Source organism: Apteryx mantelli, chromosome 13, assembly GCF_036417845.1.
Source record: "Apteryx mantelli isolate bAptMan1 chromosome 13, bAptMan1.hap1, whole genome shotgun sequence".
Taxonomy (NCBI): domain Eukaryota; kingdom Metazoa; phylum Chordata; class Aves; order Apterygiformes; family Apterygidae; genus Apteryx; species Apteryx mantelli.
Window position 1 is genome coordinate 9,121,329 of NC_089990.1, and position 18,303 is coordinate 9,139,631.

The following is an 18,303-nucleotide window of genomic DNA, read 5'->3' on the forward strand; positions in this document are numbered from 1 at the left end:
TTCAAGTGCAAAAAGCTTTATACATCACTCCAGAGTTGTGACTGGCAGATACGCAGGGTCCTTGGCTCGCTCTGCTCTTGTAAGTTTAGAATAAGAATAGTTTCTGAAAGAAAGTGCTCTCTCCTTAAGGAATCGTTCTCATCCATTCTGAAATTCAAAGAATGCAATTCTGTTTTAAGTTAGATCAAAAAATAACTAATCAAGCTGCTGAGTTTTTTGTGTTCTCTTTGCTGATGGTAAAGGCAAGTTTCGCTAATACTTAAGTATAACTAGCTTTCTGTGAAGATTTTTCTGTAACTGTGCAGCAAAGTCCTCAATTGACTGTATTTGATTTAAAAATGGGTGTTACTGGTGTTGCAGTCCTGTGATATAGAAGACAGTTGTTATATCAAGTGTATATGTAAAGAGTTCTCCTGATAGCTGAGTAGTTTCTGAAAACTCCCCAACATGGAGAACTTGTTCTATTTTGAAGAAAAACTCAGATCAAATCCTGCCATTATTAATTCCATCTGATTATGTAAAGGAAGTACTGAGAGTCTTCAGCTGCCGCTGCAAGCGCTACGGCGTTTCCAACCTTAGTTACTTAGAGCAATAAATAATTAGTAATGTCAGAGTTATATAGTAAACTTACGTTGATAGATCTTGGGACAATATGCTAGGTGTTGAGAGTTAAATATGCTAGCATGAAAACACCTTTGGAAAGATGATGAAGGATTATTGTTATTTTGTAAGGCTCTAAATCCACGGTGTGATTCAACCTGGATGCATAGATGATGCTATTATGGGAGGCTAACAAAAGAACAAACAAAAAGCAAAATGGCTTGTTTGAATACTTCATGATTTGTTTGAGATTCAGTGTAAGAAAAGTCAAGTTTATATTAAATACTTGGATTTGTTGATAAGTAAATAGCATGTTTTTAACTACTGTGCTGTATGAAGAAATATAGGCAAAAAAAATCTTCCGTATAATGACAATTCTTATAGAGAATACATTATACATACATCCCACAAAGACAGCTTTTCAGTTGCAGGCAAAGTAGTTCTACAGCAGAGAAAAAAAGAAAAATGCCCTGATTCATTGTCTAGTGGTTGTACAAAAAGAGGTTATCAAGGGCTGTTTAGGTACTGTGATCTCTTTGGTAAGACTTTCTTCCCAGTGAGAGTAGGAGGTGTAGGCTACCTTGCAGTTTCAGGAGGAAGTAGTGACTTTTATTTGGCTTTAAGTACCTAAATAAATATTTTTTTTAATCAGACTTTTTATGACCTCAAAACTACTTGAGTGATGGTTCAGAAGATGCAATTGGTCTAGCTTCTCTTGAAGTACTTGTAGAATTTTCCCACAGATTCCTGTTGCAATGTTAGTATAGATCATTGTTAGGATAAAGATATCAAGCAACTAGAAGTTTCAGGGGAAAAAAAAAGCAAAAAAACCAAGATAACACTGCCCCTTTTTACCTAATGAAAATTATTTTCCTATTTTTCTTGCGATATTATTTCTAACCCAGAAGAAACTAATGCATTTGTAGGATTAAAACCCTTACTGATGCCTGGCTATATAACACTAGCCTACTACATTTTTTTTAAAAGCAATTAGTTTGACTCAAAAAAACCCCCCAAAAAACAGTTGCTCTTAAATTGACTACTCTGTTCTTTTTCATTCTCAGACTCATTTCTGATAAAGAGTACAAAATTCAAGGCCAAATTACAATTGTGTAACAGGATCCAGTATCACTAACAACCAGGAAAAAGCCTGTTCTCCAAACCTTACTGCTTTTGATTTTTGTTGGTAACCTAGAGAAAGGTTTATATTTATATTTTCAGCAGTTTCAACATATGGTTTTCTGGGGACCAACTGAATGTCTTTATGTCTATGTCTATGCAAGTAACTTGTGGTAATAAAGTCAGTCAGTACAACGGAGTGTTTGGTGTTTAGGCCCCTACACCAGCTCTCTGTGCAGTTTGGCTTACTTCAAACCAGACTTGCTTTCAACTTCTTCTACACTGGTTAAAAGTACCGAACAGTCCCATAACATATGTGGTTTGAAACAGTTAAGGATTCAACCCAATTTTTGAGTCTATCTTAGTAGATGTTGGTGTGCATTTGTTGCACATCTGGTGTGGAAATACCTGTTTAGCTTTCTTCTAGAAGAGCCTGATGTACTTCGAGAACTGAATCAAACCTCATTAAATAGGGAAGATCAGAAATTTCAGATTAAAACCACTGTACTGCTCTGAACCAAAAGTGTCATTGTAGACTCAGGCAGAACACTGGCTTTTCAGCTTCCTGTTAACAATGCAGATTACACACTGATATATAATTTGGACTGTTTTCAGTGACAGGAGCTTTCTAATACCATTGGGGGAGGAAGTGTTATACCAGCAACTGAAGTTTTTGGATCCATATTAATGTGAATGTTAGCATGTGATGTTTTAAGAGCGTAAACTAGAAACTAGAATTCATTGAAGATTCTTGTGGTCCTGCTCCCACAACATGCTGTAGGTCTGCAAATTCTGGAAACTTAACTGCATATAGCAGTGCTCTACTTATTCCAGGACTGCAATTCTTGATATCTAGATAGATAGATATCTTGATATCTAGATAGATTTTTTTTATTATTCAGTAGGAAAAATGTTATATTGCTATTTAATGTAAGACTTGAATAATCTTTTTATTGATCTGCAGCAAATATTTGCACTACTGTGGGGTCATTTTTGTCATGAAAATAGATATGTAAACTTTTAATTTGATACAATTTACTATGTTTGATACTTTTTTCTTTTTTTCTTTTTCTTTTCTTTTTTTTTTTTTACTGACAGCATTTCAGTATCTCTTCTAGCTCTACTTTTTCTGTTTTCTTTTGTTTTGTTTTTTTGTTTGTTATCCAGTATCCATGCTTTGGACTGCAAGGTGTGTCTGCAAAAATGTTTCACAAAATGTACTTACAGTAGTGCTCTGGGCTTTGTTGTCATCACAGAATGCAAGAATTCGTTCATCTACAGAACCAGCTTTTAAGATCAAAATGTCAAAGGACTTAAAGACTGGTTTTTTTTAATCAAAATTATGCTTTTTGGATTTCATGTTTTGACATGATGCCTGACTTGCTTCTCTACTGTATCACCTGTCAAAGTACTGGTCATGTTTGACAGTAGCCATATTTTTAATGTTTGGCTTTTGTTTTTAATCTTCTTCATTAGGTTTTAGTAAGCATAAAAAATACTGTGGGATGATACACTGATATGAAATCTGTGCCTAAATAAAGCTGTAAGTGTAATTAAACATAGGTTTAGGCAAATTTTTAATTTTTTGACACTGATAACTTATAAATGACATAAAATTAAATTCTTGGGTTTTGTTCATTTCTTCTCTCCCCCACTCCCCAGTTGAAATTTTAATTAGCATGCAGTTATTTTCCTCTGAAGAGTGAAAGCATGGAGCTAATGCCTGTGTGCTTAAGATGCCAAGGACACTCTGAATTACCCTTCTGAGCCCTTTGTTCTAGTTAAGTACCAGTTCTGCGAGGAAATGTACACATACCTATGTTGGTTGTAATACAGCTTAATTTGATGATGCGTTAAAAAATGGAAGGAAGTTGTTCAGCTGATTGTTCTTCAGAGACTGATTGACTTCAGTGCCTAAAATCTGTTCACCTCCTGCTTTACACTATGAATGAAAATAAAGCTGTCCAGTAACACAAAGTTACAATGCTGTTTGTCCCTTTCCTTTTGAAGAGCAAGGAAGGTTAAATCTATTTTAAAAGACTTTGAGTTGTCAGTAATTTGATACTTTTGAATAATAATTTGATAACTGATAAAAGTTAAAAAAAAAATACTCTGTTCAGTTGTTGGGGAAAAAATGTTAACTTTAATGTTGGAAGCATATTCCTTCTGTTTGCATTATAAAAACATCCAAAACCAAACATCAGAACTGATGTGCGGAGTGACTTCAGATGTTTTTTGTCCATGACTAAAATTGTCTAAATTGGTGGTGAAGACAGGATACATCAAAACACAGTTCTTCATTAGATACAGTACAAGACAGTGGAAGAGATACTGTAGAACTACAGATATTTGTTCTTTTTTGTCATTTTGACACTTAGCTACTGTGTGACCTTGAGGTATCATTGCACGAATTACTGTACAGAATTCTGAAAGTTCCCTCTGCACCTGCCACCTAATGAAGTGCTTTTGGCACTTTGCTGTGGGACATATGGCAATCAAACTAGTGAGCTTGGACAGAATAATCAGATTTTCAAACATCCCTGAACCAGTACAGCCTGTAATAAAATAGAAGTTAATATTGAATTATTATTTCAAATGACTGCTGTTTATGAATGTTGCTAATTGATGTTCTCAGGGCTTCTAGAGTCCCTTTTGCAACCTTTGAGTCAAACCTGACTCACTTGTGGTGTCTTGTGATCCATCATCCTTCCTGTAGCTTTCCATAGCTAGGACTACTAGGGCTGTTCCTAGTGCAAAGACTGGAAGATTGGCATGGCTGCCTGTCTTGGAGCCATGTGCTTTGCATTCCTCTCGGATAGAGTGTAGAGGGACTTTGCAAAGCACAGAGGTGGAAACTGAGGACTTGGGAACATTTCCAGGTGGTAATGATTATCTGCCATATAAAAGCATTGCTGAGATTTAGTATTTGTAGTGTAAGAGATGGATCTATCATGGACAAACCTCTCATGAGATGAAAAACACAGACTGTCCAAAACTGGTAAATTTTCATTTAGTGGGGAATAAGAAAAGGGAGGAGAGAGAGAGAGAAAGGAATGTAAGATCAGAAGACAAGTTACTACATCTCTTCACTGTGATATGGTACCTAAACTTTTATAAGGCGCCACATCAGCAAATCTGAATGAGTCCCATGGAAGCTGCTTCACAATTCATGAAAGTTCACTGTGACATATACCAGATGGTCTATTTTTAAGAGAATTAAACATACTAGTGTCAAAGACAGTAAAGACAAAGTGGATTTGCTGTATAGTTCTTATGTGACAGGCTGTTCAGAAAGACATTCTATAATGAAACAAAGCTTGATAAGTTTTCTTTGCTTCAGAGATACAAAGGTTCCCATAAGACTAACCTAAAACACATACAGACAACTTCTACAGATGCATGAAATCATAAAGCTTGTGAGAAGGGAAGGAAAAATGGCAGAAAATGTTTTTTGGCCATTTAGTTGTACTTGAGGTAACTCTCATCTAAAACCTGAAGAAAGCCCCAACATAACTATGGAAGAACAAAACAAAAACCCTTCAAGTTATTTGCTGTTTTGTATGTGAAAAAGCATTCTTAAAAAAATTATAGGCTTATGATAAGTTAAAATGAATGAGAAAGAGAATTTGTGACTCATCTTCAATAGTGATAGTCAACCACTAGTCCTCTGATAGATGGTATGACAGCTTGTAGTAGCTACTGACTTAACAATGATTTTAAATTAATAACATTTGTGAAAAGTACTCATGTTACCAGTTTTTAGTCCGTCATGTACTGACTTTTGGGTCACTTGGAACGGATTAAATGGAAATAGAATTCTTATTTTACAGTCTGTCAGTAAGCCCATCATGTTTTTAAAAGAGGATACAGTTTCTAAGAGGCATTCACTGTCTTGGGATTATACTGATTTTCTTAGCTGGTAATTATAGATAGTGTATAACAGAAAGGGTAGAAAGAAGCCATCATTCCCAAAGGCAGTAATATTGTAAAAGATGAAAAAGAATTACACTGGCTTTAAATAGATTGGATTTTTCTGTGAAGTCATTTGGAGCTTTTCCTAGTTGAATGATTTTTCTTTTGTAACTTGTCCAATTGCTCCCATTCTGCTTTTGGAACCTCAGCGTTAGTATAAATGACTGGACGCAGTGCTGGGCAATTAAGAGTCCTCTTACGTCTACTATGAGATGGGCCTATGTGGGTGATTTGCTTCCAAAACATAGTGGTTCCCTAAAAATAGTGCAGTTATGTGACAGTATTGAAAAGTGAAATATCATCATCTTAGGATATCATTGACAACAAGTAAAGAAAAGACTAATGACAGAATAGTTAGTTGCGTATATTCATACTTAGAACAAAGTATGTTAAAAAAGAAAAAGCACGTCAAAATTCAAATACTGAATACACAGTAGTTGTTTTTAATCATGTAGTTATAATTATTGCAGGTGCCATTTATTCTGTTATTTAAAAATGCCATTAGGTTGAATTTCTCAAGTAGATTGTCATTTCGGGAATGAAGGAGAAATAAATTTAAGCTGTTCAGATAATTGACCTTGTGCATCAGCATCCAAATTTGAACGTATGGGGAGGAATTTCCATTTAGTTTTAGAAGTAAGCCTTTGGTACAGTGTCCTGAATGAGGAAGTTCAGTAAATGCAGGCTTGGATTCAGTGCATATAACCCAGAATCTCCATAATGAGTTGAAGTAAATCTGATAACTGATTACAGGTGAAATGACAATTTGTTTTGCTGTGTGCGTAGAGCAGAATGATTGTATTTGTTTTTAAATAAGACTCAAACTTGAATGAACAGCATTTAATATCATTAGAAACATTAAGCTTTTGATCTTCTGTGTCTTAAGAGTTCTCTTTAGTATTTAATTAAACCTTTTAATGTGTTTTATTACATGATTAATGCTGATGACATTGATGAATGTGAAGATTATTATTTGCCTTTTATCACTTAGTAATCGAGTTCTGTGTGTAATTTACTACTCCACCTTGTATTGTAAAATAGATTAAGGAAAGTTTCCATTAATCTTGTTCTCTTGGCAATAGTCTGCTTTTACAGAGTGAATAGCCATTAGTAGAGACAGTCCATTGAAAGAGAGCAGTGACATGGATAACTTAATTTCATCAGTAGACTGTTTGTAAATTGTTTGGAACAGTGAAGAGATCAGTTCTGAATTAAAAATTTAACATTAAAAAATTGTCAGCTGTGTAGCTGCAGTGTAACTGGTAATATGTATTGTTTTGATTCTACTACTTTATTTGCTATTTTCCTGTCTCTTTGCAGTTACTGTGTAATAAACAGGAATGGCATGGGTCTTGCTTATTAAGTAAATGCTCCACTGGATGCCATCAGAATAATTACAGAGTAACTTTACCCTTTCTTTGCATAAACAGAACTTTCTTAATGACTTAGAGGTAAATAAGAGATGAAAATCATTACTGTACTGGGCAGTTACAAAACTTCATTCACCTGCTGCTTAGGTGCAGAAGAATCTTAAGTCTCTATAGACACTTTAATTACCGAATTTGAAGTTTCCTACCATCCTAAATGTCTATTTTCCCATTTACCAGCATATTTAATAAACTAGACTCTGTTTAAGCAAAGTCAGGGTTGTAGGTTTATTTTCTTGTTTTTCTGTTTTTAAGGATTGTTTGGTATACATTTGAAACTCCAAAATATGATTTCGTGGTTGTAAGCAATATCTAGTCAAACGACACTGAGCATAATGTTTGTATATTCAATTAGAAACCCCCTAAACTATATTTAGCTGAAATTAGTACTAAATCTCCAGTTTTTGGTACTTGAAATCTCTTCAGCTGCAGCTGCAGGAGATTAATCTATTTTAGGGTTTTTCAGACAAATACAAGTAAGATTCGGGCAGAAATAACATTTAGTACATATAGTATTATATCACCAAAACTCAGAAAATAATGGAAAGTTAATGGACCGGAACAAACTTCATTCAAAGACGTAGAAACTTTAGCTTGAGGCATTAGCTTACTGAACATCATGTTGCTCTGGGCCATTAGGCCAGCTTGCTTCCTGTTATCTGAAAAATAAAAATTGACTGTGTATTTTTCTATGAAACTGTAGTGGAGGATTGATTTTTAGCATAGGTAGTCTGAGAGGTCTACCCGAATTTAAAGTCGAATTGGTTAGTTTATACTTTACTAATTTATCAAGGTTCTCTGTGTTGTGTCATCGGAAGTCAGTGCTGTGAGAAAAGACTGTAGCAGTCTTCATTATTTTTTTTTCTTTTCCTACTGCAGCCACAGAATCTTTGGGTTTTTTTAATCCCAGAAGGAAAATTAAGCAATAATGTGTTGTATTACATAATTCATATTTATTTTTCCTGAGTGATCGCTAAACAAAAACTAGTAAAATGGAAAATAATTCAAGCCAGGTTTCTCCCTGTTGCATTCTCAGCTTTTGTGATTAAATACATAAACTTTAGGTGAAAGAATCGCACTAATCCTTTCTGTTGTTTTCAGCCTGGCTGTATAAGGGACTGCTGAACTCCTTTTGAATTTAGTTTTCCTTTATCAGGGGAACTGTATTGGATCAGGTAGAATTTTGTATTGTTTACATAATGCTCAGTGACAACATTTTTTCCCAGTAATACACTGGAAATATTTATGTTTTTTTCTAGTTGGACAAATCTAAGTATGTTTATATGAAAAAATGTATGTAATTAATGTGAAGGTACAGTGTGGAAATAATGTTGTACCAGAATCACTGATCCCTCTGCAAATGGAAAGTAGTTATTTATTATTATTTTATAATAGTATGCAATACTTATCTCCTAAGCACTGTTTGATGTGTGATCAGGGCTAGCTTGTCATAGTTGGGTACACTCTGAAAATAATATTCAAGTAAGTTACGGAGAGCTGGAAATATTTTAGTACATAGTAAGGTATAGTGTTTAAGGTGGATGTTTTTCTTCACAAAGGGAAGCAAATGATGTCTGATGATTACTTTCAACTTTTGTTTCTAAAATTTTGGTATTGTAATGCAAATTAGTTCTATACAGGCAATAAAGGGAACAGTAATGAATAATCCTGTTTTTTTTTTTTAAGGACTTAGTTTTAAGTGGAGGTGGTACTTATATTTGACATTTAGCTAGGGATTGATCAAGTGCCTAGCCAACAGCTGGAGACGGAGGTGCTGCATCTTGGATGTGTTTAATTCCCCTATTTTGATGTGCTGCTTTTCAAGGCATGTCATACTTTTGCTGTGATTCCACTTTTCTAAGGTCAAGCTGTATCCCTTTTGTTGTGCTGTTCTAATGTAAATACTGAAGATAATGAAGAATTATTCTCTATTTTTTTGTGAATGCTGAAGCCGCTATTGTTTCCTTGAAACTCCAAGGAAAAAAAAAACAACTAGCTATAGTTTGAGGAAGCAGAGTGAAATTCTAATTTTTCTATTGCCCTATAAGTAAGAAGACAAGAGAATGTCAGAAAATATGAATCCAAGCATTATTTTGATTATGAATCAATGCATAGATCGTACTAATAGCATATAGAATTTTTTGAGCTACTTTGAAGAAAATACTTAATGGTCGTGAAAACTCTGAAGAGAAGAGACATTCTGAAGTCAAACTAAGGATTTACTTAGGATACTTAAATTCTGATGTATGAATGTTTTATGCAGACTGAATGCACAGTATGCCATCTGGCTGCTGTTCACTGGAGTTGACTAGTCTATAAAAATAAAGGTTCCTTAGCTCAGTGTGGGGCCAACAGGAGACCTCAGAGAGAAAGTGTGAGGAAAAAAAGAGAAAAGAAAGGGTGTATGAATCCACTGGCAAAGTGTAAATTGATCTGTTTTTCTTTAGAAGCAAATGTGTTTCTGTTTCCAGAAGAGCAGGCGGCTATTTCAAGATCTTAAAGGATGTGCTCTCCGGAATGGGTAGGAAGGTTGCAGTAGAATAATCTGTAAAATAAAAATCTGATACAAATCTAGCATCTGGTGAAAATTACTCTCTTTGCTTGATTGCCCACCTTTGAACTAAAGACTGGAACAGTTTTTATGCATTTTTCTGACTGTTCTTATTTCTGGTTACAGCTTCGTTAACCAGTTACATTGCTAATTATGTGCAGAGTCTGAATCTTTGGTAATTGAATAACCTCTGATGCCCAGCACCACACAGTTTACCAACTTAATGTTTTTCTAAGTGATGTACATTATCCTAACTGCATGTTGCACATCTCCTGTTTCAGGCCAGTTTGCAGGAGGGAAGGAATTCCAGATAATCTTTCTTTCTTTGGCAACTAACTTAACATTTAACTCTCCGTCAACCTGATGTTTACACAAGTGGGAAATGGATTAAGTTGCTATTTTTATTACGGAATTCCCCCCTCCCCTTTTTTTGAGATAACTAACACATGATTTTAATAATTTTTAAAGTATAGACAATGTAGTTTCCAGTGTTGTAAAAACATAATTTTTTGGTGATTGTTCCAGAAAGAATGATTTTCTGAAAACTCCTGTTTAAAAAATGAAAGAAAAAACTCTTCTTTTGTTTAAAGAAACGCCAAAACCCTTCAAACAGTCGTGCTCAGGTTTAACATGAGGAGCCCTAATAAAATATTTTGAGAAATACAGAAAAAAAACCCTCTATATTTTCTAGGTATTAGTGATAGGACATACTGTTATACCCTTGGAGTTGATGGGATTTAATAATGTGCCTAATTGGGGAAGAAATGCAATGCAAGTCAATACATAGCTGTATGTGGAATCAGAGCCAGAGAACTTGTGTTAAACATACAGGAGTTGTTTAACTGTACTATTTATTAAACAGTTGCTCTGTTTTTATTCCTGGAATCTTCTAATGTTTCACTTTGTACTTGTACACACTGCATTGTACCTGAGGTAAATATGCTTTGTCACTTAAAATCTCTTCTTTGTAAAGGAAAACAATTTTATAGTTTGAAAGTGTTTCTCTTTTCCTTCACTGAATGTTTTAAGAGCATTAGACCACATCAGCAGTTTTTGATTTATAAAGCTCTAGAATACTTGAGGTTTTTTATTTGTAAAGCTTTAAATGGCTTAGGACTTGCTTTTAAGACTACTGGATTACATGGCACCCTGTTGAGATAGCTGGGAAATTAAATTCTAGACTTGCGTGAATTAGAAGAAACACCTGGAAAGAAGTTGCTTATGGTTTGGCTTGGCCCAGCTGAGGGATGAGGAAGAGGGGGGGAAGTAGTGCTGCCTCCGTCCTGGAGGACTTGGACAGGTGAGCAGGCTGCAGCCATTGCATCCCTTGACGCCTCTCAGTAGTCGTGGCGAAAACACTTGCCAAGCTAAAACATGTGGGGGCAAGATAGTGGTTGCACTGAGTAGGACGCTCCCTACCCGGGTAGGGGGTGTGATAGAAACAGGAGCCTTTTCAGCGTGGGCCAGTCTCCAAGTTGAATCTTCTTTTTCCTGGCTGACTGACAAGGCTGGAGCAGGCTCCAGCTGTAACCTGTGGCGCGTGTCCCCTTCGGAAGGCTGTCCCAGGCCATCGGAGGAAGTGGTGCGGGTATTAAGGCAGGAGTGCAGCTTCCCAGGAGGGGGAGGCTGGCTGGGCTTGAATCTGATGAGGCTCTGGCAGAACCAAGTCCTGGAGGTACAAGTGAGCCGCAGCTCCCAGTCCAGTGACGGGTCAGACAAGTGGTGAGATCTAATGAACAACTGAAGGTGTGGAGGAAGAAAAGAGACTTTATTTTAAGCTACCAGCATTCCTGTTACTGCTACTATACCATCAAGACTATTTACCACCCCAACAGAAGAAAAACTCCAGGTCATGCTTTATAATGTGACTGTAGCTACTAATATTTTTACAGCATTGATGAACGATAACAGAAGCAAGCTCAGTCATCTCTGAAAAAATTCTCTAGAATACCTAGTCTCAGAAGGACTTTATTTTATTAGGGATTGTTTTGAAAACAGTAATCTGACAGAGGAGAATGCTTTAAAAGTTTTTTTAAGTTAAAATTTAATTTATTGGAAAATCTTCATGAAATATTTCAATAATCAATTTGGGGTTTTCTTCCAGACCACTTTTTGGTATTCAGGCTGAAATTTCTGCCAATGTGATAAATTCAGAGATAAAATAAATTTTGATTCTTAACAGCTACTATAAAATAGAATTAGCATTCATTGGCCAGCTATACCGATTGCCAAATTAATCGTTGATGGGAATGAAGGGGTACAGAGTAGGCACAAAAGCATGCGTATGTTCTCATACCTACATGAGGGAATTACAATTTGGCTTTTTCATGTATTTTGAAAAAGAAGCATGTGGAAGCGAAGTAAATGAGCACTCTTCACGGTACTTGCTTTTGTTAAATTCGTAGTCCTACCAACCAGCAGCAAGCTTGCTGTGGAAAGCATAGACTTGATAGCACTGTCGTAGATGAAAGACACATTTCCAGAAGTATCTGAACTGAGACAGGAATTAAATTTAGCTTTAGTCATGTGTGGTATATAAAAGAGACAGATCAATAAGCTGTTCTAATTCCATCGTCCACATGTCTCTTGTATACCATTACCCAGCATTACAAGTTCTGCGCAATGCAAAGGCTGGGCTGTACACACGAATTCTTTGCAGAGGGTTCGACTGAAAGCTGTGTCTAGAACTGCTGTTGAACACCTTGAGTCCAGTGCAAAATGGCAAGTGAACGAAGCATTGTTTCTCTTAAGGGACAAGACTAGAGTCAGTGATAACAGGTGTCAAAGTGATATTTGTTGGATTTATCGGGATAAATTTTATATCCTGAAAGGAAAGCTGCTGTTACTTTTTAGCCAGGGCATCAGTGGTCTACTATTTTTTTTTTCCTGCTGATTTTAAAGAGGCTCTTTTGATAATTGTGAAGCTTTGGATGACAATTTGGGAGCCACGCATCCAATTCCCAGCCCTTACTTCTCTGTTGTACTGGTGTCAGCTGGGGACAGAATACTGGAATGCATAGACGGATCGGCCTGACCCAGCAGGGCTGTTCTGTTCTTATGCAGCGTGGACAGGATGAAGTCCAGTGCGAGTGGGAAGGCTGTGACAAAGTACTCCTGCTTACCTGCAGTCATAGAGCAGAAACTGAAGAAAAAACTAAAAGGTAACTCCCCAAATTGTGTGTATTTGCTAACAACAAAAAAAAAAGTTATAATTCATGGATTCTTATTTTTGCTGGGCTCTTTTGTTTGTTGAATGTTTCAAGTTCTTGTAATTACACATCTTGAAATGCTGTCATCTCCAAAACAGTACTAATAATAGTAATGAATCCGTATCTTTTCGTCAGTAGTGAGACTAGCTCCCCTTAGGATAGTACAGTGTTACTCCTGTTTTCTTCCTAGAAATATTACATGCATAGATAAATCTGCAATTAAGATTCTGTTAAAACAATCACAGTGCTGCAGACAAATATGGTAATGTAGAGAATGGCTATAATAATGTATGTACATCTTGGTCTCTGTGAACCAGACCGGAATGATGTACAAGAAGTTTCTTCTGAATGCTATAAGAATAAACTTAAAGGGATAAATAAATAAGCCAGTTGTGAAAAACACAGGATGATTTTACACGGATAATCTTATTTTTAGGATTGTCCCTTGGGTTTTGTTTGGTATCAGTTCCACTGGACTCTAGATGCTTGTAGGTGCTGCTGTTATCCCTCTGATGATTAACCGTATGAAACTTATACTGTAAGTAGCTTTCATTAGGTTTAAAATTTCACTCTCTGTATGTTACAAAGAGAGCCAGCCCTCTCCCCCAGTCAGAAAAGGTAGAAGGAGAAAAAAACTTAAGAGGAATTACTCTAAAGAGTTTGGTGCATGGGATCAGGCTGTCGGAATACGATGCTGAGGTTCAAGAGAAATGTCAGGTATGCTACAAGAACATAAGGGGGCATAGATTCAGGATGGGACAGAGAAGGTGGCGATACAGGGATCAGGGACATTGATTTAAAAAAGAAAAAAAAAAAAACTGTGCTAAACCGATAGCATAAGTACTCCCTAAATGATTGGGGTTGTAGTATTTTTCTTCCCATACAGTTAAGGAAATGTCCAGTAGAACTTCTGGTATTTGTTGTGTTGCCTTTCTTTATTACTTTCTGAATTACACTGAATAAATGATAGAAAGTGAATGTATTTGATCAAGAGTTATTATAGAAATTATATACTATGGAAATGTTGGAATAAGGTGGTCCTAGGGTAAACTAAAGGTCGAGCCAAAGCAGTCCTTGTCTTGAACATAGCTGAAATTTGGCTAAAACAGAGATATGAATCTCAGCTTTTACCGCTGAGTCTGCTCTGGGTGTAACTGTACCCACTGAGACTATTTGCTACCTAGAATATAATCGCTTTCATTCTTGTTGGTTCATAATGCTATATCGAGATTAAGGAAAGCACTTCAGTAAACACTGCATAATTATAATGAACACTTCTTGCTTCTTGATTTCTGCTTGAAGAAGCTTGTTTTTGTCATCATTATTAACTTAATGCCAATTATGATTGTAATTATGGCTGCAGTCCCAAAGTACTTCATCCTCTGTGAACACCTTTATTAAAACATTGCTATTGCTTTGACAGTGTGCACAAATTGTGCTCAGGATTACGTAGACATGAGTGCCTAAAAATAATTTAGAAACCTTTAATCAATATTCTTAAAGTTACAGAAAATAACTTCCTGTTTTGTTCTAAGCTGCTTAGATTCTCAGTCTCTTTACAGAAATGCTTAGTGCCTCTAATTTAATGTAGCAAGCTTTGGACTAATAACCCATTAATTTGGAAGGATTTTCATGTAAGCACTGAAGGGTGAAGCAAAGAGAATTCAGCCACAGGCACTTATCTTCTAAAGCTATCCAGAAGCAGAAGGGTCTTATCTCTCCTGAGTTGCATTAACTTGAAGGGAAGTCCACATCAGAAAAAGACCTTCCAAATATCTGATTTTGGGTATTTGAAAACATTCAGGAGAAAAAAGATTTGAACAAACAGCTTTAAGAAACATATTCCTAGTCTGTTTTTCTTGTTTGAAAATTCTTAAATTAGGAGTATACTGCCTTCCTCAACCAATGGCTTTTTATTCATCCTTATAGCAATACGATGAAGTTCATTCTTGGACAGTATAACTGCATTTCCTGTTAAACCTGGTAAGTTCTTTCTTGCTCCTCATTTCACAGTACAATGAGTTAACCACAGTCTGTGATCATTGAAATGAAGACAGAAAAAGTTCACTCTTAAAGCCCTTCAATAATTTTTGCCCACCCCCCCAAAAAAATAAAAATTATTTTGTATTAGCAGAAACTTTCAAGGGACCTGGAAGGCTGTTTATAGCTTCCAAGAAACAAAATGTCTTGTATTCAGACGGCTCAGAGTTAGAAGTCTGAAAATGCCAAGGAAATGAAAGCTACAGATTGATTTATCTTGTCTCTTCTGACCAGGCAGACTATCTCTGTGTACTCTGAAGCAGACTGTTGCAAAAAAACCTTGCTACTGAGATGAAAGCGTGACAAAAGCATTCTGTGCATTGGTTATGTAAGAACATTTCCTACTGTATATATGTTAACAGTACACTTAAAAGTGAATTTGGGTTCTTATTTTCATGCTAAAATGTATTTGAAATTGATGACTGGTATTTGTATACAATGAAGTGGTGTTGGATTTTTAGCTGCACAACAAAAGTCACTTAATGCAGCAGCGATCATGAAAACATGTCAATTAAACTGAGCAGCTGAACATGTATGAAACTATTCAAAGGAAGAACAAAGCTTTAATGCGTGTTCTGGAATCAAGTTTCTGTTCAGCTACGAAAATAGACTTTTCCCCAGCTTTATCACATGGTATTCCAGTCTGTGCCCTTCACTGGCTAACTTGTACAGACATAATAGGGTTACTGCTGTTCATTATGCTTGTGACATCGCCAATGTGAAAAAGGAAAATACAAGGCAAGAGAATATGTAGCCAATTAACCTTTAGATGGAGCTGTTTCTCCTTGGATGATGTGAAGGTTGCAAATACTTAGTGTGGCTAATAAGAAAAAATAAGAATGAGCTGATTTGTGCTCTCATCCAGTAATGGATTTTTTTTAAATGCATGTTTATCACTGCCAAAAAAAAAAAAAAGTGTATCCTGTTCAAACCTGTTCCAAGTATCTCTTAAGAGAACTAAATATTGATAAGTAGAAGGAGGTAATATTATTTTTTATATATATATATAATAATATTTTCGGTATAGTAATATTTTGGGAAATATACAAGTATATTTTGTATAACTCAAAAGCTTCCTCATATGAAAAAAATGTGAACACTTCATATAAGATAATGTTACAAACACAGTTAAACGGATGTGGCTTCTGAGCCTTTAAATGTGTCCCAGTGGAGAAAAGAAAGGGCTGATTTTTTTCCCTGTGAGCAGCAGTGTGTTTGTGGGAGTGATCCTAAAAATTAGAAGAGCTGTTTGTTTGTTTCCTGTCATGATTAACACAGGCCTCTTTCATTAACCAGGCTTTCACGATCTATCAGCGTTAACTCCAGCATACCCAAGGCAGCTCTGGTAGCTGGTCGTGGGGAAGCTGTCTAATCAGCCTTGCGATTAAGTGCCTCTTCAGAAGGGCATAGCCTCCAACGCACTCTTCTCTAGGTGTTTGCCCTCGTACAGAGTAAACCTGTGCAAGTGATCCGCGGACTCAGTGGCGCCCCCCAAAGGCTCCTCAGCTATTCTAGAGCACACAGTCTAGCTGGAGTTTTTCGGCTGTCAAGAAATTTGGGGTTGGCTGTGGGTTATATTAATTGTTCTGGCAGCAGTAGCAGCCTGCCTCTGCCTTTTCTGTACCTTGCCATGGTAGGACAGAGGCACACCCATGATTTGATGAGGGAGAGGGAGCGTGGGTTCCCAAAGGGAAGGAGGGTCTGGAGTTAATACGCAGGCAAATGAGCGATATATTTAGCCCAAAGACAACTCCTTTTTTTTTTTTTTTTTTAATACAGTGTGAATTGTTAAGAACAGACCTGACTGACTGGGTTAGACTTCTGGTGCACGTAGGTCAATATTCTATATCCAACAGTGCCATTAGTCAGTACTTTCTAGGAAGACTAGGTGAACCTCATCACTTTTGGTCCTGTCACCCCTCATAGTCCCTGTTCCCCCCTCCCCCCCATCCATACTTGATGTATTAGGGATGTTAGAGGATACATTCCTGTCTATTCCCTTTACTATGTGTTCATGGATCTGTTGTCCATGAATTTTTCTAATCCTTTACTGAACCTGCTAATACTGTCTGCCTGTACAACCTCTTGTGACAGCATGTTCTGAAAGTTCACTCTCTCCACTGTAAAGAAGAATTATCTTAAACCAACCACCCATAGGCCTCATCAAATGATCCCTAGTTTAAATGGTGTAAGATTATACAAATAGCAGTTCTGTATTCAGATGATGTGCCATCTTCATGATTTTGTAAATGTTAATCATTCATCCCCCTCAGCCATTTTCTCTCCAGGTAGAAGAGGCCTGGCCTTTTGATCCTTCCTGTTAAAGCAACTGTGCTCCATCTACTTGGATCAATTTATATGCCCACTGTATCTTCTTGAGATGCAGAGACCAAAACTGTGCTTAGTACTCAAGATGTGGTATTGCTCAGTAAAGAGGATTTTGCCATTAATAGTAGGTGGCCACAGGCTTTGTATTGACCTGCCAGCGGAGGTTCTCAGGACTCTTCTGGGCTTTGCTTGGACCTGAGCAGCTTTTGGCTTGTTCTAACAATTGTTAAATTGCCTGACCTAGCATAGCTTTGTGAATAACATTTATGTTAAAGGCCTGACAAACCCTGATACTCGCTGCCTGATAAACAATAGCCCTTTATGACAGTCGAGGCTAGGGGGAGGCTACTGTGTCGCTGCAAAAATAAAGAGATGGGATACCCCTAGTAGCTTGAGTCTTCATGGGAAATACACTGGTATGTGGGCCAGTTATTTTCATTTTCGATCTGCTTTGAGATAGCAGGATTTTTAAAAGGAGATGAGAAAACTTCTAAAGCAGAAAGAAACACCAGTCTTTGTGCTAGAGACAGATACAGTAGAATGCAGGACAGGTATTTTAAATTATTTGTTTAATAAGTGTTTAATATTAACTGTTTTAAATCTACATTTTATTAATTAATCTTTAAACATGCCTTTATTTATCTTTAAGTAATTTTTTTCCAGGTCATTTCAACATTTTGTCAGCCTTATGCTAAAGACTCTTTCTAGGAACAGCATGCACTGTATTAGTAATTGACTGTGGCACATTCTTACAGAGAACTTTCTTGATTACTACTGGTTACTGTACCAGCTCTCTCATCTGACCAGTGTAGGTAAAATGGGGTCCACTTTATTACCCTTAGAATACAGTAGAAAATAGACCAGGCAAGTGAGGTATTCACTAAGATGTCTTGTGGTCTGACTTCGCCACAAGCTTGTTGATAGCCTCAGAGTTAATGTTTATTCAAACTATATTGAAATGAAATGCCGAAACCCCAAACCAACCAACCAAACCACAAAACTCAACAGCAAAACACTCCAGACCTTCCAAATACTTGCATAAATTATTGATAATATA